General features: G+C 42.2%; 6 non-coding genes and 1 pseudogene across 6 annotated transcripts; 3 read left to right on the forward strand and 4 right to left on the reverse strand.

Annotated features, from left to right (window-relative positions):
• Nucleotides 1-572: 572 nt before the first annotated feature.
• trnar-ucg (transfer RNA arginine (anticodon UCG)) lies at nucleotides 573-645 on the forward strand. The gene has a single exon. It is a non-coding gene; the product is annotated as a tRNA-Arg (tRNA).
• Nucleotides 646-8,711: 8,066 nt separating this feature from the next.
• Nucleotides 8,712-8,793, reverse strand: trnas-uga (transfer RNA serine (anticodon UGA)). Its single transcript has one exon. It is a non-coding gene; the product is annotated as a tRNA-Ser (tRNA).
• Nucleotides 8,794-11,227: 2,434 nt separating this feature from the next.
• Nucleotides 11,228-11,309, reverse strand: trnas-gcu (transfer RNA serine (anticodon GCU)). Its single transcript has one exon. It is a non-coding gene; the product is annotated as a tRNA-Ser (tRNA).
• Nucleotides 11,310-17,928: 6,619 nt separating this feature from the next.
• On the forward strand, nucleotides 17,929-18,070 carry LOC138236478 (U4 spliceosomal RNA). The gene has a single exon (XR_011188653.1). It is a non-coding gene; the product is annotated as a U4 spliceosomal RNA (small nuclear RNA).
• A 2,654-nt stretch (nucleotides 18,071-20,724) lies between these two features.
• Nucleotides 20,725-20,841, forward strand: LOC138236503 (U5 spliceosomal RNA). The gene has a single exon (XR_011188676.1). It is a non-coding gene; the product is annotated as a U5 spliceosomal RNA (small nuclear RNA).
• Nucleotides 20,842-21,598: 757 nt separating this feature from the next.
• LOC138236488 (U4 spliceosomal RNA) lies at nucleotides 21,599-21,740 on the reverse strand. The gene has a single exon (XR_011188662.1). It is a non-coding gene; the product is annotated as a U4 spliceosomal RNA (small nuclear RNA).
• A 230-nt stretch (nucleotides 21,741-21,970) lies between these two features.
• LOC138236512 (U5 spliceosomal RNA) lies at nucleotides 21,971-22,073 on the reverse strand (annotated as a pseudogene; the record flags this gene model as incomplete).

The raw sequence follows: 22,073 nt of genomic DNA on the forward strand, positions 1-22,073 counted from the left end.
TCATGGGGAAAGCTAGCACCAGCAAATGTTGTGTTTAGAAGAATTGATTTAACATGACACGTGACCTAACATACCGGAGCAAAAGCTCACCCAGCAAGCCCTGCTTTACTTCTACAGGAGAGAAGTAGAGTCTGCAAGATGTTCAGCTGGGTAGCTATGTCAGCATTCCTCGGCTGCAAAGGAACAAGTAATAGGTTTATTGCATGCTGAAAAGAGAAGAAAGGAAACACAACGTTTCGGCCGTGAGGTCTTCTCACACCTGAAGAAGCCTCACACCTGTAAAAGGCTCCATTGTTTTCTTTTTTCTCTTTTCAACATGGAATACACCTATTGTCTGCAAGATGTGACAATTTCACGGTGTTTTGGAAGAAAACGTTTTTTCTTTGAATTCAAAATCAATCGGAATTTCAGCACAACACATCAACACTTTTTCTGTTTTAAGGAGATGATATTTTAAACCTGATAAAAATAGTAGGAAACACAAGTTTCTTGCTGTGAAAATTTAGATGGGGAGGTGTACTACTAGTAGCAGTGTAGAGCTCTCTGTGGTGGAGTGCAAGCGCATGTTCTATGGGCCAGTGGCGTAATGGATAACGCGTCTGACTTCGGATCAGAAGATTGTAGGTTCAAGTCCTGCCTGGCTCGTGAGGCTTTTAAACCTCTCAGATTCCTCGGTAACAGGTTGCCGTCATGTATATGAACTATAGAAAAGCATCTGCCACAACCCGTAAATTAGCACGCAAGTGCGGGCTAGTTAACACAGAACTGTATGGAGATCATCTCCAGCTCCGAGCTCAATTGCAATGAAAAAACATGCAGAACAGAACTGGAGAGCAGCTGAATTTGTGCTCAGTAGGGTGGGGAGGACTCAGCATTGCTTTTGTTCTAATTGGCATGAACTGCAGGGGATCTGAATCAGAACATGTCAGTTAGTTCGATCATTGCGTCAATATGTAGGCCACGTTAATACAGAATTATTACTTTGTCTGTCTCGTCTTTGTATATAGCTGAATGTCCCTGACAATTTCATGTTAGTTTTTAAGAACGACATTGGTGCTAATATATACATATATAGCATATAAGGAACACGTAAAAGTTTAGTCCATGCTGAAAAGATAAGAAAACCGCCACAACGTTTCATCTTGGAATAAATCTTTACTTGTTGTTTTGCAGCCTACCCATTCTGACCTAACTCCTCCCTTGAAATTGCCAAACAGATAAGGGTACGTAACGGCTCATGCGATGCTCAGTTGCAATTTGTCCCAAAACAAACAAGAACAGCAGCTGAGGGTTTGAGTTTGAACATGCACTGTATTAAAGCAGCTTTTATTTCCATTGATAAATGCTATATATTCCTACAGAGATTCTCCAGGTGAGTAAGCGATTCCTGTTTCTGTTTCTATTTCTGTTTCATATATATATATACAGTGTATATATACAGTATTGTACTATTATTATATAATTCGTTACACTGTGGCTGTGTTGTGTGTGTTAAGCTGCTGTTGCACTGCAATTTCCCTCACGGAATCAATAAAGTATCTATCTATAAGAAGACATTACCAACAACGACCACAAGATGGAGATATTGTCTAGACATTACCAACAACGACCACAAGATGGAGATATTGTCCAAAGAGGCAAGAAGGGCAAAGCCGCGATAAGGTAAAATCATTTTTTGTAAGAGATTGGTGTCAGAATGCACATCCGTATCCCAAACAGAATCTCTAGTAAAATGTGATCATTTGTGAAACAGGCAAATGAGTGTCTGCTACAATATGATTGCTACAGATGCAGCCATTCAAAATGTGCGGGCGATACTGCATTATTTTAAATACCGCTAGCAAAATAATAGTATCCGGAATTTCCGCAAGGTGGAGCTAATAAAGCTCAACTTCTCATGTTTGAGCTGTAGCCATCAAAGTCTTTAATGAAGATATTACTAATAGTATTAATAATAAATGACCTTGGACAAGCTGTAAACTCAAAGTATTGCCCTGGTCCACATTATTTTTTTCACTGACCTTCATTGTAAAAGTAACACCACAGCATTTCGCAATCACGCATTTTTTTCCAATCATGCAAAGTACAGTAATTTTTGAGAATCGATTCACCATGCCTTTCACATGCTCATAAAAGAGATTGATTTAGGAACATAAACATATTACCGTATGCAAACTGTACTGTATACAGTTTGTATATGTATATGTATATGTATATGTATATTTAATGTCTTAACTGTGCCCGTTTAAGTATTGAATATTTATATGGAATTTTACCACTGAAGGGAAATCTTAGTGCCTGAGCATAAAAAGAATAGGAGCGTAATGCAACGCGTGTGAAGGCCATAAACGATATTAATTTTGGAACATAAACATACAGTATATGGCTGGTCTCGGTACTTTAAAGAAAACATACACGAAACATGGTTTCATTATGACCAGAATCGGTCTTGAGATATTTTTAACTTGATTTACAGTATTTGAGAGGTATGTCTTGACACCGATACTACGTAAATACTCCTCACGTATGTGTTTCTAGGTTTATATTATGCATTTCATACGGTCAAATTGCTTTTGAGCAACTGATAAGAAGCGCGAAACGGTATGCCCAGGGCGTTTTAGTTTTTGTTTTGTTTTAATGCAGTGCAGTGGATTGATTAGAGATATCAAGTACATACAAGTCATTTTTTAAATGTTGTAGTTCGTCTTGTAAAAATGTTACGAGTACATCATCTGTCAACAATTACACAGGTTCTGTTTCCATATTGCGGTTTTTGGTTACGTAATACTATTTTCTAATTTCACGTTGTGAATATATGATTTGGGCAAACAGAGCCGCAAAGAAGTACATTATGGGTTGTTGTTGTTTTTTTGCAGTTTTATCTAAAATAAGCGATGCTTAAACCTTTGTCTGATTCTTGTGAAACTATCCACACGACAGTTACCTAGGAGTTGACTTCAGTGATGTCACTGATGGGATGTTTCTAAAAATCCATCCTCTGTAAAACATCTTCTCTAGTTGTTCTGCATATGTATTCGCTAATGAAGCTGTGTGTTCTGAGCCTGGTTCTCTACATTTCTGTATGAACCAGCTTAGAGGGCTAAAGACAGCTTGTGTTTAAATTGAGTGTAAGGTAATTTATGCTTCTAAAGTCATGGTCAGCATTTATTATTGTACTGTGCTGTAAACTTCTTCTGTGCCTAATTACATTATTTTATAGTCGATAATGTTTCTGTAGTGCTTTTTCAGCCCTCAGCATGTGACTGCGCTGGTGGTGCTGTGGGTTAGGTTCCTGACTCCTATGTCACATGGTCTGTGGTTGAATCTCATGGAACTATGACTTTAATTTTTAACAAACATTTCTTTGAAAAAATGAAACATTTCCCTTGGTCAGAGATTAAATAAAACCTCACTCGCATCAAAACAAATTTATATTTCTAAATATCACAACATGATCGAATTTACGTCTTTTTAATAACAATGAATAGTCACCTATGCGTTACAAAATAAACATTTATATTGATTTGAATCGAGTTTTGATTTAAATCGTAAACGCGTGTTTAAAGGCGATATACTGTATAAAAGCGCTGATTCTTATGGAATGTGTTTGGCCGGGGATTCAAAAAAATTATTTTTTTTAATCGCGTATCTAAGGAAAATTGCAGTATAACTTTGTTCATGCACAAACAGTGGCATGTTACATTATAATTTGGGTGTCTCCTCTTGCCAGAAAGCTCTAAATTGGATTTTGAGTGCGGTTTTTGACTTTTTCTAAATTGCAATCCATAAATAAAGCTGATACAGTTTAGACTTACTGTATTCTAAACTGTATTACAACATCACATTGGACAATGCAACGTAAATTGCAAAAATGCACTTGGAATCTGTCCAAGCCCTACTACGAAAATTATTAAAACTGCGACACTTATCATTCATCTTTAAATAAACTTTATTTTATATAGCGTTTTAAGCGAATAGGTAATTAGATTGCTCATAAACCTAATCGCTTTTTCTACATAAACACAGCGTGATTGCTCTCTGAAAATGCTTTTTTCTTTATATTTAGGCTCAGATTTCAACTATAGATTGTATTATTATAAACTTTCTTGGAAAAATGTCTTTTATGTAAACCATGTTTGCTATTAATTCATTTAGGGCTAAAATACGTTCATTGTCTTCCAATCGAGTCGAGTTGACATTGGAAGCTTGCCACGCCCGGACTGTTACACCAACGCATTAGCATGTTGAAGCGATTTCATTGAGGAGGCCATCTACTAGTTAACACTGTACTTCCTACTTTGAAAACACCTGTGAAATTGGTTTAATTCGTCACAGCCAGCACTCCGGCAGAGAGGGGGGTTGTACTCGTTAATGTCTGATGACATACAAGTGGAAAGATTACAGATTTTAATCGTTTTTTTTCTGAACCAGGGAAAATCTGATCATGTTTCTCTATAACAATAATAAAAAACTTTATTTTAAATTATTTTACATATCCCGCTTGCACATCGCACGACTTTAATAAATCTATTCTTTATTAATACTAAATAAATAATACTAAAAATACTACAGCAAAGAGGTCACTTGATTTTTGGAATAATTCCAAATAGCACAATGATCCACTGGCATTCCTGAAGTCTGTTTAGTGCATAATCTTCCAAATACAATCACTAAGCAATTATAAGAATTATACCATCCTATTTCTTTGTGATGTCCTGTAAAAACTAAACCTATTTTTATAAGGCTTTTACTCAAAAGGTTTCCAAACACACAAAGCATTTGTGAAGTACTATAGTATTTCTAAAGGTTACTGGTACAACATCAATCATTAAAGCTTAACAATAAAGTTTAGATTGCTGACTATGGACTAACTACATTAACTAACTGCAATGCAACATTATACATTTTACAAGAATATCTGGTTGAATTCTTGCATTTGTAGCCAATTTAATGCGAGAGAAATAAGCCAATTTAATTATTTCACAAAAAATAATGTAATATAAAATGGATGTTTTTAACTTTATTGTAGTGTTTTAGAAACTAATATGTCTTCAAAAATGGTTGTTTTTCACTCCTAGGAATGAAAGCTGTTGTTATATGATGTTTATTTTCAAATTTGGAAAAATCAAAGGATTCTAGCTTTCTCCCCTTGCAGGCATCGGACACAGAGAACCTCATGGTTTTCCTAAAAATCATTTTTTATGTTCCCTGGTGTTCCAAACTTAGTTTTAATTTGTTATTATGTTAAAAACAGGGTAATAAATTTCTAATTGGACTATAAATAATGTCATATTGTCTGCTATAAAACTGATGTTTTCAACTCTATTGTAGAGATTCTAGAATCATCTAATAGAGAATTGAAATAAAAAAGGGCATAAGAAGACATTACCAACAACGACCACAAGATGGAGATATTGTCTAGACATTACCAACAACGACCACAAGATGGAGATATTGTCCAAAAAGGCAAGAAGGGCAAAGCCGCGATAAGGTAAAATCATTTTTTGAAAGAGATTGCTGTCAGAATGCACAACTGAATCCCAAACAGAATCTCTAGTCAAATATGATCATTTGTGAAACAGGCAAATGAGTCTCTCAGGTGCCCATTGCTCATTTTCAGACACATTTATGCAATACTTTCACCATGCGTTGAGCAATAGGGATTAAAGATACCAGAGGTAAGGTTTAAAAGTGATTCTGAGGTGCAACACATCAGCAATACAGCTAGGCATCTGAAATGCGGGGTTTGAGAGCCCTTCAGGGAACACCGTACCCTAAAGGTACCAGAAGTCCAGTAGTATAAGCATTAAGTCACTGTCACCCCTGTTACAATGTGATTGCTACATATCTTCATTTCTTTGGTTTTTAAGGAGTAAGAGTGCAGGGGGTCTAAATCTGCGATCCAGTGTGTTGAAGTATTTCACAACATTACCTGTAGCCCGTATGGAAATAAATACTAATTCTGATTATTGCCCTGGGCATGTACCAATAAATCACTGAGCATATATATATATATCACTGTGTTGAAGCTAGAGACCTGTATGTAATATTATGGTGCTAAAATGTCATTTTCACATATATTAATGTAATAAATGATTGCTTATGCTTTATAAACAAATCTAATTAAAATAAATGATTAAGTTTTGTATTTATCTTGTACCATAGAACATGATTTTCTTTGTATTTCAAGCCCACAAAGTGTCCAAATGACGCACTACATGATATAAGGAAGATTATCACATGCATATCGGTATTATCTTTCTTATGAAAATGCATTCCTTTCATTACCTTTTACTTTTTAAAATGAACTCAAATTGTGTATAATGTAATAATTTAAGTAGAAGTGCTTCACTGCTCTATGCCGTCTGGAAATAAATCCTCAGACTACTTACTGCCCTGGGCATGTACCAATAAATTACAGGAGCACATCTATATATCACTGCGTTGAAGCAGGAGACACACAATCACTGCAAACACATCCTAAATACAGTGTTCTAGCACCTTTGACCTCATCCAGAACATATCATTTCTTGAAAGGGATTGCTGTCCGAATGCACATCTGAATCCCAAACAGAATCTCTAGTAAAATACGATCATTTGTGAAACAGGCAAATGACTGTCTCAGGGGCCCATTCCTCATTCTCAAGACACATGTATGCAGTACGTACACCATGCATTGAGCAATAGGGATTAAAGACACCACAGCTAAGGTTAGAAGTCATTCTGACTATATTCTAAAATATTGGACTCATATTCTTATGATGGCAGACATGATGCTGCGTTTAAAACCGGGGTTAATGGACATTATATGACTGTCAATTCTGTTTTGTTTTGGAGACTCTTGGCTGCCTATATGGTACACTGCAGCGTGAAGGAATTATTTTCCAAAACTGTGTCAGCTCAAAAGTTGTAAGAGAACCTCTCCAGCTGCTTTAACTCTCTTCATTTTTGTCATTTAATTGTCTGTCGGCACTATGTGGCAGCGTTGCATGACAACCCCTCTCACCACGGAAAGGAACCTAACAGCTTTGGTAAGAGAGGAGAAAAGGACCTGGCCAGTAAGGGGCACAAACCCGTGACTTTGGCGTTATTAGCACCATGCTCTAACCAACTGAGCTAACCGGCCTCACGACAGTGGTTCTCTCTGTGCTGCAAAAAATCGAACTCAGGGAATTTCTTTTGCCCTCCTTTGAATAGAAAGCCGTGTAATTCAGTGTACGGGCTTTCTCATGCAGTTTCATGGTTCTTGTAACCCAAATCCTACACTGGCCTGAAGTGCCCCCCATTTCACAGAATTTTTCAGCTGATTTAAAATGTACCTACAGGAGAAGCATTATTGAAGACGATCAATTACCAAGAGCTTTTGTCAAAGGTTTTGGTGGTCATTTTTAATGACCACAGAGCGATGTGACCTCGGTTTTACATCTCATCCAAAAGACAGCGCCCTTTTACAACACAGTGTCTCCGTCACTATGCTGGGGCATTGGGACCCGCACAGACCTCAGGGTGAGCGCCCCACCGCCGGCACCATTAACACCGCTTCCAGCTGGAAGCTTTGTTTTTCCCTGTAGCTCACCCTCATCCGGGTACTGACCTGGCTCACACCTGCTTAGCTTCAGTGGGTTTTCAGTTGCGAGTTGCAAGGGGATGCAAGTGATGGAGCAGCTAGCTGCAAAAGCCACTGCATTGGCGGGAATCAAAGCCGAGCCTCCCGCGTGGCAGGCGAGAATTCTACCACTGAACCACCAATGCTCAGAACCCGGGCCTTCAAAAAAGACGCTTTTTTGGTGCTCTGTGCAAAAAGCGTCGACATCTGCTTCCAGCTGTAAAATGCCATTCGCGGACGCTGAAGAACTTATTTGCAAGGGAGCGGGTACAAGCAATTTGGCATTTTAAAACCACCAGGAACACCGAACAGGCGCGCTTCTTTGCTTGCGCCGAAACACAACGACAGGAGGTGGACAACGTAGTCGGCAGGATTCGAACCTCTTTCTGTCTATTATATACTAAATGTTCTCTTGTCTGTCTCTTGTTTGTATAGAACTGAATGTCCCTGACAATGTACTGTTAGTTTTAATTGAAGAACGGCATTTGTGTTCAAATATATCAGACAAGTTTACGTAACTGCTCATGCGACACTCAGTTGTAATTAGTCAAGAAATAAAGTCGAACAACAGCTGCGGGTTTGATTCTGAACGTATCAGATTGCAGCACCTTTTACTTCCATTGACAAATGATAGAGATTCGAAGAGAGATCCTTCAGACCAGCAAGCAAACCCACGGCTATTTCGGTTTTCTATCTAGGCAACGTTGGTGTCTGCAATAGCATACATGAAAGCGTGATGCAATTTCTGTGGCTAAATTTGTTGCACGTCATGCACAGTAAGAGTGTTTCTAACACCAAATAAAAAGTCAACAATTAGCGATCACGCCTTCTCCTCAGTTAACCCACTGAAACCCTTGCTGTTAACAATTCTTTAATGCATGCTTTACGAGCACCTACATATTGTGTCGGTTCTTTCAGTTTTATTCATTAGGTTTTCAAAGGCATAAGTAGAACACCAGAGGTGCGAACGCAAGATGTGTGGTTATCTGAAGAACTCATTTCCATGGCAGCGGGGCCAAGCTATTTAGTGTTTTTATAGTACCAGGGAAGGAGAAGCGGCACTTCACCTTTGCCGCGCAGGCACAAGGAGACGTGCGGCAGACGCCGTAGTCGGCAAGATTTGAACCTGCATGGGGAGTCCCCAACGGATTTCAAGTCCATCGCCTTAACCACTCGGCCACGACTACAGCGAGTTCACCATCGCCGCATTCCTCCTTTAATCTAACACGGAGTGCGACGTGGCTGCGGAAACCTTTTCAAAGTCGCTCTCCGTTAAAAAAAAATAATACCTTTGACAAAATACGTGCCGGCAGACAGACACGCCTCAGAGGGTTTAAGGCTGGCTTCATGTCGGAATGATAAAGTCTCCCCGTCCGGACATGAAAATGCCACTTTGTTACACACAAAAAAAGAATCAACAACAGAGAAATGCCCACAAGCATTTGAAAAGCCGCACCACGTCGCACTTGAAATAGCTCTTACATTAGTGGTAGACGCAGGAATCGCATTTTTATTTACGCTCTTACCAACGCGATGGAAAGCAAAACAAAGCAAAGCAGAGCAAAACAAAACGAACAAACGAAAACCCTGCACATAACGCCGTTACGTGCCCAAGTGGTATTGTAGGTCATCCTAGCACTGCACCCCGGGGCGTACGGTACATGGGAACGAGCACACGCCACGAATCGTCTCGAATCACTCCCTACAGCTGTAAGGCGCCTTGAAGCGTGCACCCCCAACATTCTTCTTTGCGCATCTGTGAAAGGTAAACTCTTGAGCAAACTCTGAACCAGCTCTAAGGAAACTAATCCGATTAGACGTAACTTTGACTCATCTTTTTACGCTCAGTGCTGGATTGCTCAAACTCCAGCTAGGGTTAGGGTTAGCATTACCACGCTACTTAGACACTTTGTTTACGCTCAGTGCTGGATTTTGGGAACTTCAGGACGAGTGGGAATTTTCTCCTATCTGTCCATTCTGTTTTGTTTTGGAGACTCTTGGCTGCCTATGTTGTACAGTGCAGCGTGAAGGAAACATTTTCCAAAACTGTGTCAGCTCAAGAGTTGTAAGAAAACCTCTCCAGCTGCTACAACTCTCTTCATTTTTGTCATTTAATGTGACACTCGATGTATAACTGGAGCCTCACATATGCAAATGGTGCGGCTCCAGTTCGACACCCAGTTCGACACCACTTTACAGTATATGACAAAAGCATGGCAAACTGTGCCGGACCAGCAGATAACTTCCGCTTATTTTGACCATATTAAACATTGGAAATCTTCCCACTTGCATTTGTGACACTTGATTTTGGCTCCACCTAAGAAACTCTTAAATCTTCTAACACTTTTCTCTTCTCCCGCAACACACTTGTCTGTCGGCACTATGTGGAAGCGTTGCATGACAACCCATCTCACTACGGAAAGGAACCTAACAGCTTTGGTAAGAGAGTAGAATTACCTGAAGAACTGCTTTCCATGGAAGCAGGACCAAGCGATGTAGCATTTTTATAGTACCAGGAAAGGAGAAGCGGCACTTCGCCTTTGCCACACAGGCACAAGGCGACGTGCAGCAGACGCCGTAGTCAGCAGGATTCGAACCTGAGCGGGGAGTCCTCAATGGATTTCAACTCCATCGCCTTAACTACTCGGCCACAACTACAGTGAGCTCGCCGCCGCCGCATTCCTCCTTCGGAGTGCGAGGTGTCTGCGGAAACCTTTTTAAAGTCGCTCTCCGTTAAAAAAAAAATACCTTTCACAAGATACATGCCGGCAGACAGACACGCCTCAGAGGGTTTAAGGCTGGCTTCACGTTCAAATGATAAAGTCTCACCGTCCGGATGTCAAAATGCAACTTTGGCAGACAGAAAAAAAACATCAACAAACCACAAATGTGGACAAGGATTTTACAAGCTGCACCACACTGCACTTTCAAAAGCATTTACATTCGTGTTAGACGCAGGAATTGTCCTTGTTTTGCGCGCTTACGAACGCCATACAAATAAAACAGGTCTACGGGTCTGAAACCTGCTCCACGGAAAACAGTTCTGTTGCGCTTTTGATCAAAGGGAGATTCTCTGTTCTTACTTTTTCATGACATAACACCCAAAGGGGCTTCTTTGGAGCTGGATTCCAACCAGCATCCTAAAGTTTCTTGGTCGTATCCTTTACAGTCCTCTGTTCGGTCGACATGGAACAGAAGGGGGCAGCTTTCCTCACACATACAGTGCAGTTCTGCATCAGACCTCTAACTCGTTTCCTTAGCTTGGATTTAAGCCACGAAGCAGGCTTCTACTGTATAAACGTCTAGAGGAATCACAAACTATTTGAGAGGCCATCATCCCAGGGGGAACTGACAAAGTTTATCCCTAAACACCTAGCGCAGTCTCTCGAGAGACTGTCAAAAATCGCTTTCTCCGTTTGTGCTGCAAGTAAGTGAAAATGCGGTCTCAACCCAGAGCCACTTGGCAGCAGCGGCACGTAAATACTGTTACTGCCACTGCTCGATACCGACGTTAGCCTACTATACCATGTTCAGCCACCGCTAGAAAATGTACAGCTCTAGTACTGGAGCAAACAGAAGGAGGGCCAACATCTAACAGGCACACGTGTCAGACATAGAGAGCGCCGAGGATGGGATTCGAACCCATGCGTGCAGAGCACAATGGATTAGCAGTCCATCGCCTTAACCACTCGGCCACCTCGTCAATGAAACTGGGCTGTCCAGACACGGGTTGGCACGCTCCAGATGATCTTTTTCTTTTTTTTCCCTCGTACTCGAGGGTCCTTTTCCTGTTCCACATGCGATTTCAACATTTTCCTTGGGAGATGTCAAGCCAGCAAGCCACTGCTGTGGTTCAGTGGCCAGTGTGGAGTTCAGTGGCCCTGTTGTACACAGAAAGCACATTGAGCTCCTTGGACATGAAAAGTTCCAGATAAAAGCCATTTGTCATCCTTTCTCTTGGTGTCGATGTTGCTATTGTATGTAAAGGTGGCAACTTGCTCAGCGAGCAGGCGGAGCACACACCGAATGCAGATGTGTCTGAGTGGTGTGTCCAAGTGGCTGCAAAAAAACAGTACTCCCGGGGCGCCGTGGCTTAGTTGGTTAAAGCGCCTGTCTAGTAAACAAGAAATCCTGGGTCCGAATCCCAGCGGTGCCTTTTTTTGTGCTGTGTTCTCGAACAGAACTGGTCATTATGGACAACCGCATACGCCTAGACTTAATTAAATGCAAGTATTCATTTCCTGTCTTGAACGACTTGTTTTTCTTAAAATGGATGCAACTTGCAAAACATGAAATACAAACCTCGCTAATCAGCGCTCGCGGCTGGCAAAAAAAAAAGAAGTCAGCAATGTTTTTTTTCTTTAACCTTAACCCTGCTAATGGAGAAGAGTTAAACGACCGAGTCTATGCAGCTTAAACGGTGCTCACGTCGGGTTCTTAGCTGAAAGGGTGATAAATCCCGCTCACCCCAGTCCTTAATCTTTTAAAAGGATACAAAATTGAACCTAGTCGCCACATCACATACATCCTGTTCAACGATAAAAAGGTGACATCTATCCTCGATCCAGAGTAAATCCCACGTTGAGGGCATATTTTTTTCCACTTTACCATGAGTCGGGCTCGGCTGCACAGAGGCGAGAGCAGAGCAATGAGGTCACGGGGACAGGAGAGCCACACGCTGGCGGTTTAAACACGCGGAAGAAAACTGAGGGATCCACAGTATGTGGACCCTCCGTGCGCCATCAGTCCGCACTCCGGACTCTGAATCCTGCCATCCGAGTTAAGATCTCGGCGGAACCTGAGGCGCAGTTCTTTCTTAAAACGTAATCTGGTGAGCATTTCTAGAATCGTACTTGTATAGATGCAGCCTTTAATGTGTTGCTAGGTTAAAATTGATGACTTCTTGAACTTCAGTAGGCAACTGCCCTCTTGATTTTGGATTTAATTTCTTTATTACAGGGGCGCTTTTATGAAGACCGAGTCATGTTCAGGTACTTTGCTTGATGGAGGAAGCATATTTCGGACTCTGTGATCTGCTCACCTGGAAAGGTCTGCTGTACTACTACAAGAGAGAAGTAGAGTCTGGAAGAATGGACAATTTTATGATGCTTTGGAAGATAATGTTTTTTTTTTCTTTGAAATTGAAATGAATCAGAATATCAGTGCAAAAGACAAACTCTTGGTTTGGTTTAAAGAGATATGGTTTTAAAACAGACAAAATGTAGAAAACAGGTGTTTCTCACTTTTGGAAGAGAATGGACCGGGGGTAATATTTTACAAGTTATATAATAGTAAAATATTATATAATAGGGGTAATAGTCGCGAGGGGCTTCAGCTTTTTCGTGCTTAATATGGTGCGCTGTGGCCACGGCAGATATGGGATCTATAAAAGCCGAAAATTCTCCGATCATTGCCTGACACAGCTCCTCAAAGCTATTACAGACCTCAGGTCCTTGTCTAGACATCCACTCGTGGACCGCTCGGCTGGTAGTTTTCCTTACTAACATAGCCTTTTCCTGTTCGGACGCTTCGGGCATAAACTGCAAAGTATATCTCAGCTCATCAATGTAGGTCTCCACATTATTCCCTGACACTGTCGGGTCAAACCTTTCTACATCTTTGGCTAACTGCCTCAGGGAGTGGAGGTTAATTTTTACAGTTTCTCAGTGGGCAGGGAGACGGCCGTGATCAGGAGCAGGGGGTCTATGCCTGAATTGAATCGCCCTTGCGTCTCGCGCAGGACTCGGCGATCTCCCCCATGCCGATCCGACCACAGACCCTGGCCGGGAGAAACCTCCTGGGTGAGCGCTCCGGGCTGCTAGGTGGGCTGGCATGTAAGTGGGATCTAGCCTGTTTTGCTTCCAGTACGGCAGCATCTAACTCCTTTTGCCTTTCCTGGCTGAGCTCATTTAAACTCTCAATTTCTTTTTCTTTTTCTTTCAAGCTCGCTTCTAGGTCTCTCCTAGCTACCTCAGCCGCAGTTTCTCTAGCAGACAGGTCATCTAATTTACCTAAAACTTCCCTGAGTCTGTCTTCACTTTCCTCACTTTTCACTCTCTTTTCTCTGATTATATCCAACAACTCAACTCGCTCCGCCTTATATCTTTCTAGCTTTCCCTGAAGCGTTTGAAACTTTGTCAGCTCGGACAAAGACAGTTCCAGCTGTTTAGCTAGATTTAAGGCGAAACTAGATAGGACCTGAACTGCGTTCACAGACCCTCCTGTGTTAAGCTGGTTCGCTACCTTAGCTACTAAATCTACTTGCAGCTTCTCAATATCATCAAAGTTCAACTTTTCGATACCGCTCCAGTAACCAGGATTGTCGTCGCTAGAAATAGTACTTATAAGCGACTCCACTTCAGACATTTTAGCAGCCATTGTCATTACGTCAGAGAAACTTTAAGAGTATTACTTTTTTTCCTTTTACCAAAATACAGTATGGAATCTAAACACCCGAGCAGATGGATTTCCAATCAGCACACGTTACACTAAACGCTAGAAAACAGGGGGATTTCTTTACGCAGTTATCAGCACACCCGGTATTCGCGTATAAAAGCCACGGTGCTGTGCTGAACTTGAACTCACAGCAACATCAGTTATTCTGTGCGATTGAGTCTCATTTCATTCTAAACTCGCCCACCCAGGGACGCCATTAAATGTAGTGGTTTGATGGGTTTACTGAGACACTTATTAATTGTAGCAGTAATCACGAGGTTGTTCGTTGGGGCTTTTAGAAAATCAATCGCCAGAACAACTAACAACGCACACACACGGGTTCAATACACGAGATACATTTATTAATATAAATTGTGCACCAAACATATACTAGTCTGCCTGGATACGAGCGGCAGACCTTACTGTGAGGGTTATCAATATACAAGATATATAATCTCGAAGAGATGCAAACACAAAGAGATACACAACAGAGAATATATGTCAATATATATCGTTCGGTTACCAAATCGCTAATCAGTGTTATTACCCATTGTTACTCTAAACTCGGAAGTAAATACATTACTCATGAATTAAATTGATAACAACTTGTGTTGAGGTACAATTGAATTCTCGAGACGCAATGTAGAACATGGGGTTAACTTATCCACTGTGTATGGATTTGGAATTTCCCGGCACGAACACCAAACCAGCTGACAAGCTCTGTTGCAGCCTCTGTTCCAGCGGTTGTCCAATGGGCGTTGTGTCGGCGTCCTCTGGCTACCAGCCAACCAGTCAAGGTGCAGCTCGGAGTAGGACGGGCGGAGGAATCTGACTGCGGCGCGCAGGGCAGTCGTTGCTCCGAGGGGATCTACCAGCAGTCCGGCTGGCTAGTAGAAAGTCTCTATGCACAGAGTGTGACCGCGAGTCCTCACAAGTCACTCTTTTGCCTGGGAAGAAACTGGTTCGTTCCCGGTCCAGCGCTGCTTCTGAATAAGCTATTCAGGTTGTCGACGAGGGTCCAACTGTAGGCTGCCGTTGATCAAACAGAGCATTCACGTTAGTAGAATTCTGAGTACGTACGGGATGCTTGGCCTCGCGCTTAGAACAAAGTCCAAGTCCCTATGCAGACAACAGCAGTTGTCACGTGATTGTCTCTGAGGATGCGCGAAAATGGCCAAGGAGAGCCCCGATCTGAGCTTGCGCTCCCTTTTTGACCAAGACACAGATGTGTGCTGATTGGTTGAGAGTTTGGCGGGCATTGGAGACCCACGTGGTATTACCACGCCCTGCCAGTCCCTGATTGGTTGGTCAAGGTGAGATATAAGTCACTTACTCTTGACACTTAAGAATGCAGTCCAGATGTCCATTCAGCACTCCCTAGACAGATAGGCGCCAATGGATGACCATTGATCATGATAGCCAGGCTTAGCTAAGTGCATCCCTGTCTGGGAGCTGTTCCCTATCAAAAGAAAACAACTTAAATCAGTCTGCATGAATACTTTCTCTGTGGCTGCACCACAGAGATGGGGGGTGAGATGGGGCTTCATTTAGGACAGCATACCAACGCTTAATTCTGTCTTATTAACAAGCATTGCCGCTACACTTGTATCCCAACTTTTGCAACTCGCAACTGAAAACCCACTGAAGCTAAGCAGGTGTGAGCCAGGTCAGTACCAGGATGAGGGTGAGCTACAGGGAAAAACAAAGCTTCCAGCTGGAAGTGGTGTTAATGGGCGCTCACTCTGAGGTCTGTACGGGTCCCAATGTCCCAATATAGTGACGGAGAAGCTGTGTTGGAAAAAGGGCGCTGTCTTTTGGATGAGATGTAAAACCGAGGTCATAGTGCTCTGTGGTCATTAAAAATGACCACCAAAACCTTTGACAAAAGCTCTTGGTAATTGATGGTCTTCAATAATGCTTCTCCTTTAGGTACATTTTAAATCAGCTGAAAAATGCTGTGAAATGGGGGGGCACTTCAGGCCAGTGTAGGATTTGGGTTACAAGAACTATGAAACTGCACGAGAAAGCCCGTACACTGAATTACACGGCTTTCTATTCAAAGGACAAAAGAAATTCCCTGAGCTTGATTTTTTGCAGCACAGAGAGGACCACTGTTGTGAGGTCGGTTAGCTCAGTTGGTTAGATGGTGGTGCTAGTAACGCCAAGGTTGTGGGTTTGAGCCGCGTACGGGCCAGGTCCTTTTCTCCTCTCTTACCAAAGCTGTTAGGTTCCTTTCCGTGGTGAGATGGGTTGTCATGCAACGCTGCCACATAGCGCCGACAGACAAGAGTGTTGCGGGAGAAGAGAAATGTGTTTGAAGATTTAAGAGTGTCTTAGGTGCAGCCAAAATCAAGTGTCACAAATGCAAGTGGTTGGATTTCCATTGTTTAATATGGTAAAAATAAGCGGAAGTAATCTGCCGGTCCGGCACAGTCTGCCATGCTTTTGTCATTTACTGTAAAGTGGTATTGAACTGGGTGTCGAACTGGAGCCTCACCATTTGCATATGTGAGGCTCCAGTTATACATCGAGTGTCACATTAAATGACAAAAATGAAGAGAGTTAAAGCAGCTGGAGAGGTTTTCTTACAACTTTTGAGCTGACACAGTTTTGGAAAATGTTTCCTTCACGCTGCACTGTACAACATAGGCAGCCAAGAGTCTCCAAAACAAAACAGAATTGACAGATAGGAGAAAATTCCCACTCGTCCTGAAGTTCCCAAAATCAAGCACTGAGCGTAAACAAAGTGTCTAAGTAGCGTGGGAATGCTAACCCTAACCCTAGCGTAAAAAGATGAGTCAAAGTAACGTCTAATCGGATTAGTTTCCTTAGAGCTGGTTCAGAGTTTGCTGAAGAGTTTACCCAGTGGGCACTGATTCGTCGAATATACGTATATTCACGGCGAAAATACGGCTATACGTATATATACGTCGCCTCGACGTATAATCAAAGTCGAATTGCAACCGTAAAATCGACGACATTAATAAACGCATATATAACGTCGAAAACACATCTAACACAGTGCCTGAGGCTTTTTACTGTATGTATCGTGTGTGCCGCAACTAGGAGTATATGGCACTCTGCACAGTGTACGAAGTAAATTATTTTCGCAGTAATTAATTTACACGTGTATAATAAATATAGTAAATATAATAAATTAATTACTGCGAAAATTACTTCGTACACTGTGCAGAGTGCCGTATACTCCTAGGTAAGTTAGGTACATCTTTTTGCCCAAAACTGAAGGGGCGACATTCCTCCCTCCCCCCGTGATGCCAGGCCTGTCCCCATCCTATTCCATAATGTCATTATACTGTATATAATACCATACAACAGTGACCGATCCTTACTAACTGCATGCGTTAAAATTGCACATCAGCTCATAGCAGGGGGCACATAGCCGCGATGTATTATCAATGTTAAATTTCAACCATAATATCGACAACATTAATAAACGCATACGTTGAGAAAATATCGAACCCAGCATATTTTCCGGTTATATACCACAATGCATTGCTAGTATTCGTTGGTCACCATTTTGGACACGTTTTTCAAACGTAGAAGTATATCCGCAAATATCTCAGCAATCCTCTTTTGACGAGTAAGTATGAACAATAATAATACTATCTGAATACATACAGATCTTTCTTAATATTATTTTGATTAAAATAGTAAGTGAATAAGCAAAAAATGGCACATAAAAATAGTGGAGCTTTTTAAACGTCTGTACTTACTGCGCCCCATAAGAAATCGTTTGTCCCCATTCAAAAGAGGTTGTGCGATGTCCTGCATCGAAGACGACAAATATGAAGCGTTATAGCAACGACATGCCATGACACGATCGATAACGATTTCCATAGGATCCCCGCGGTTGCCTGGCAACCGTCAGCTTTGCGCAGTGGCAGTATCGTAGCCTGTGAGGTTTAGCCGAGGCGTGATTATTGCTAGTTGAAAACTTTTCCCAATACCCCGCTTCCGCCGGTTTGCAATACAATCGGCGAAAGCAATTTTTGACAGTCTCGTCAGAGACTGAGCAAGGTGTTTAAAGACAGATTTGGTCACGGTGATATCATGGTAGAAAGAAACGAACTTGTTACGTGTCAACAGAAACGCTCTTTAGCTCTTTCAGCTTTATGCAGAGAACAGCGTCTGTCGAGATTACTTTTGTGTCAGCGCGAAACGCCCTGTGCTTGTCAGTATGATTTCATATTGCTCGTAGCGGCGCCTGGCTTTTGTCTGTCAAAAGTTAGGTTGCGCTTCTTCATGCTGCATCGTCGGCATGAGTGGAGCATTTTAAACGTCTGTACTTACTGCGCCCCATAAGAAATCGTTTGTCCCCATTCAAAAGAGATTGTGCGATGTCCTGCAGCGTTCGCAAAGCAAACCTTTGACAGTTTGAAAAGAGGAATTTATTCTGCTTCCTGTGCGTGCAGTAGTTACAAAGTTGAACGTCTTTACACGATCTGCTGCAGTTTTCAGTGGGCGGGCGTTGTCAAATGGCTTGGAAAAACGCACTGTGTTTCGGCTCGGCAAACATCGTGAGCAGTGTCCTGCATGTTTTCTGTGTATAGCTGTCTTTTAACGCATACAGAATTCATTCGAAATGGGGAATGGTGTGAATGGGGAAGATGACACTAAATCGTTTTGCCGTTTCTCTATTCTTATTCTATGTTGTACTTTCAAACTTTGGGTACTCTTTAATTAGGACAGACTTTATTGCTCAACTTCTATGATGCAAGCCAAATTTTATACATTTATTTCAGCTTTGAGCTTAGTAAACCGTTCATTTTTTAGATTATACTAAAGAAGATATTAATCATCATTAATTTGGGAAGTAATATTATATAATTTTCTCCTAGCTGCGGTGCTGAAGTCCCGCCCTAAATCAGCAGAAAAAGAAATAAAGGAGCACGCAATGTGTTACTTGAAGAATGCATATGCAAGGCAGGGGGCCAGGAGATCTGGACACTGAAAATACTAGGTTTTTGGTTCTAACTGTTAGGACAATTACACAGGGTTTGCAAATAGTGGACAAAAATCGTCTTAACTTCCATTGTAATATTTTTTTTCTTGGAAATATAGAAGTTGTACATTTTAAAATGTATATTTGAATCAAAATGTGGTTTTGAGTTAGTGTGTTAATGTAATTAGTTTGTGTTTGCCGTTACTATACTGTATATTGCCATATTACCAGAATTTGTAGCTGAAGTTTAAGACTAGTTGTGTTTTTTATGATTATTGCCCATATGTTGATTGTTGATTGATTGTATACAATGTATAATTTGAAATACATATTTTTCAGGTGTGAAGGTGTATTTTCAGAATAAATTTCTAAACCAAATCATTGGGTTGATTTACTAGTTTCTACACCTGTAAAACCTAACTTTGATGTATAATAGACCTCTACCCATATACGTATAATAGACCTCTAAAGTTATCCGTATAATAGACCTCTAACCATATACATATAATAGACCTCTAAAGTTATCCATATAATAGACCTCTACCCATATACGTATAATAGACCTCTAAAGTTATCCGTATAATAGACCTCCAACCATATACGTAGACTAGTCCTCTAAAGTTATCCGGAACTCCAACCATATATGTATAATAGTCCTCTAAATTTATCCGTATAATAGAACTCCAACCATTTACGTATAATGAACATCTAATCATAGACGTATAATTGACGTATAACAATAGACGTATATTAGAATTTCATTCTAGACGAATTGCAGACCACATTTAGACGTCTAAGGTATGCGTTTAATAGACGTATATTATACGTCTTTTGCCCACTGGGTTACGTCTCAACAGAAACGCTCTTTAGCTCTTTCAGTGTTATGCAGAGAATAGCGTCTGTCGAGATCACTTTTGAGTCAGCACGAAACGCCGTGTGCTGTCAGTTTGATTTCATATTGCTCGTAGCGGCGCCCGGCTTTTGTCTGTCAAACGTTAGGTTGCGCTTCTTCATGCTGCATCGTCGACATGAGTGGAGCTTTTTAAACGTCTGTACTTACTGCGCCCCATAAGAAATCGTTTGTCCCCGTTCAAAAGAGATTTTGCGATGTCCTGCAGCGTTCGCAAAGCAAACCTTTGACAGTTTGAAAAGAGGAATTTATTCTGCTTCCTGTGCGTGCAGTAGTTACAAAGTTGAACGTCTTTACACGATCTGCTGCAGTTTTCAGTGGGCGGGCTTTGTCAGATGGCTTGGAAAAACGCACTGTGTTTCGGCTCGGGAAACATCATGAGCAGTGTCCTGCATGTTTTCTGTGTATAGCTGTCTTTTGACGCATACAGAATTCATTCGAAATCATTGATTTCTCCAATTATCAAGGGTCCCTTAAAGGATGAGTCAAAGTAACGTCTAATCGGATTAGTTTCCTTAGAGCTGGTTCAGAGTTTGCTCAAGAGTTTACCTTTCACAGATGTGCAAAGAAGAATGTTGGGGGTGCACGCTTCAAGGTGCCTTACAGTGCGTTGTTTCCGACACAGTGTGGCCGGGTGTTTTCCGAGTTATCGCACGGATTGGGCACGCTCGCAAACCGTGAGCCGCAGGCGATGAGCCCGGAGCTGAACGGGCCCCACTGGCTCGTTTGTAAGGCCAGGTGTATTGCCAACCACGACCGGCAGGGCAGAGGCCTTGAAGGCGGCCTGGGCTCCTGCAGCTGTGCAGCCATGCATTCTGGTTTCTCTTCATCTCGTACAAATCTTTTGCCTTTTACTAAAGATTTCCGTGGAGAGGAGCATGAATGAGTTCCATGCAATTTTTGTGCTTCCCTGCCTTCGGGTGGGGCGCAGCCTGGCTGGTCAAAGAGAGAAAACAAAAACGCTCGCAATCGGTCTTGTTATGGCGATTGTGGCAGTCTGCTCCGCGAGTCCTCGGTCTCCGGCCGTCTGATTGGCGCTCTTTTCTTTGGGGGGTGGGAAGTGTCCGGCCGCAGGGGATCTTGGGACCTCGCTTTGCATAGCGGCTTCCCAGAGTGCGTCGTTTCCGGCACAGTGTGGCCGGGTGTTTTCCGAGTTATCGCACGGATTGGGCACGCTCGCAAGCCGTGAGCCGCAGGCGATGAGCCCCGAGCTGAACGGGCCCCACTGGCTCGTTTGTAAGATCTGCGGCAGATCGTGTAAAGACGTTCAACTTTGTAACTACTGCACGCACAGGAAGCAGAATAAATTCCTCTTTCAAACTGTCAAAGGTTTGCTTTGCGAACGCTGCAGGACATCGCACAATCTGTTTTGAACGGGGACAAACGATTTCTTATGAGGCGCAGTAAGTACAGACGTTTAAAAAGCTCCACTCATGCCGACGATGCAGCATGAAGAAGGGCAACCTAACGTTTGACAGACAAAAGCCGGGCGCCGCTACGAGCAATATGAAATCAAACTGACAGCACACGGCGTTTCGCGCTGACTCAAAAGTGATCTCGACAGACGCTGTTCTCTGCATAACGCTGAAAGAGCTAAAGAGTGTTTCTGTTGAGACGTAACAAGCTTGTTTCTTTCTACCATGATGTTACCATGACAAAATCTGTCTTTAAACACCTTGCTCAGTCTCTGACGAGACTGTCAAGAATTGCTTTCGCCGATTGTATTGCAAACCGGCGGAAGCGGGGTATTGGGAAAAGTTTTCAACTAGCAATAATCGCGCATCGGCTAAACCTCACAGGCTACGATACTGCCACTGCGCAAAGCTGACGGTTGCCAGGCAACCGCGTGGATCCTATGGAAATCGTTATCAATCGTCTCATGGCATGTCGTTGCTGTAACGCTTCATATTTGCGGCCGGACACTTCCCGCCCCCCAAAGAAAAGAGCACCAATCAGACAGGCGGAGACCGAGGACTCGCAGAGCAGACGGCCACAGTCGCAGTAATAAGAGTGATTGTGAGCGGTTTTGTTTTCTCTCTTTGACCAGCCCAGCTGCGCCCCACCCGAAGGCAGGAAAGCACAAAAATTGTATGGAACTCATTCATGCTCCTCTTCATGGAAATCTTTAGTAAAAGGCAAAAGATTTGTACGAGATGAAG

This window comes from Lepisosteus oculatus, unplaced genomic scaffold (assembly GCF_040954835.1).
Source record: "Lepisosteus oculatus isolate fLepOcu1 unplaced genomic scaffold, fLepOcu1.hap2 HAP2_SCAFFOLD_90, whole genome shotgun sequence".
Lineage (NCBI taxonomy): Eukaryota > Metazoa > Chordata > Actinopteri > Semionotiformes > Lepisosteidae > Lepisosteus > Lepisosteus oculatus.